Source organism: Myotis daubentonii, chromosome 3, assembly GCF_963259705.1.
Source record: "Myotis daubentonii chromosome 3, mMyoDau2.1, whole genome shotgun sequence".
NCBI classification, from domain to species: Eukaryota; Metazoa; Chordata; class Mammalia; order Chiroptera; family Vespertilionidae; genus Myotis; species Myotis daubentonii.
The window spans coordinates 118257493-118258572 of record NC_081842.1 but is presented as its reverse complement, the minus strand read 5'-3'; positions in this window follow the sequence as shown (position 1 = coordinate 118258572).

Here is a 1080-nt window from a genome sequence, read left to right as displayed (position 1 = left end):
GATAACAATAACAATGAGGGAATGTCCTGGTGCCATTTGTTGTGCCCTTAGGGGTCAGGAAAAAAGGGAAGTGACAAGTTACCCAGACATTTCGCAGATATGTTATCTTAGAGGCAAAAAGACAAATGGGCTCAGTAAAGATCTAAGTTGATCTTTGTCAGGGAAAATACTGGCCTAGGACATGACTACCCACTATAACTTGTTTGTAGTTAAATATTTAATTTTCAGACCATCTTTTGTGGTTATTTTAGGTCTCTGAGTTTGCAAGACTGTCATGCAGGCCTCCCCTGAGCTTAGGTTAGCATTGCTCATAGTGTGTTCTTACAATACTTTGTGTTTCTGTGGTGTCAGCTGTTACTTTACCTCTTCATTTCTGATTTTATCTATTTGGGTCCTCTCTCTTTGTTTCTTGATGGATCTGGCTAAAGGTTCATCGATCTTGATTATCTTTTTAAAGAACTAGCTCTGGGTTTCATTGATCTTTTGTAATGTTTTTTTTTTTAGTCTCTATGTCATTTATTTCCACTTGAATCTGTATTATTTCCTTTCTTCTACTTTCTCTTGACTTTTCTTGTTGTTTACTTTCTAATTCTTTAAGTTGTAGGGTTCCATAATTTATTAGAGATTTTTTGTTTCTTGAGATAGGCCTGTAGTGCTATGAACTTCCCTCTCAGGACTGCTCTTGCTGTGTTCCATAGATTTTGGGGTTTTGTGTGTTCATTTTCCTTTTTTTCCAGGAAGATTTTGATTTCTTCTTTGATCTCTTTGGTTACCCATTCATTGTTTAATAACATTCTATTTAGCCTCCATGTGTTTGAATGTTTTTGAGTGTTTTTATTATAGTTGATTTCTAATTTCTTGCCATTGTGATCTGAGAAGATGCTTGATATAACTTCAGTCTTTTTGAACTTGTAGAGACTTAGTTTGTGTTCTAACATGTGGTCTGTCTTTGAGAATGACTAGTGTGCACTTGAGAAGAATTTATATTCTGTAGCTTTGGAGTGAAATGTTCTGTAAATGTCAGTTAATTCCATCTGTTATAGTATGTTGTTTAAGATCACTGTTTCCTTGTTGATATTT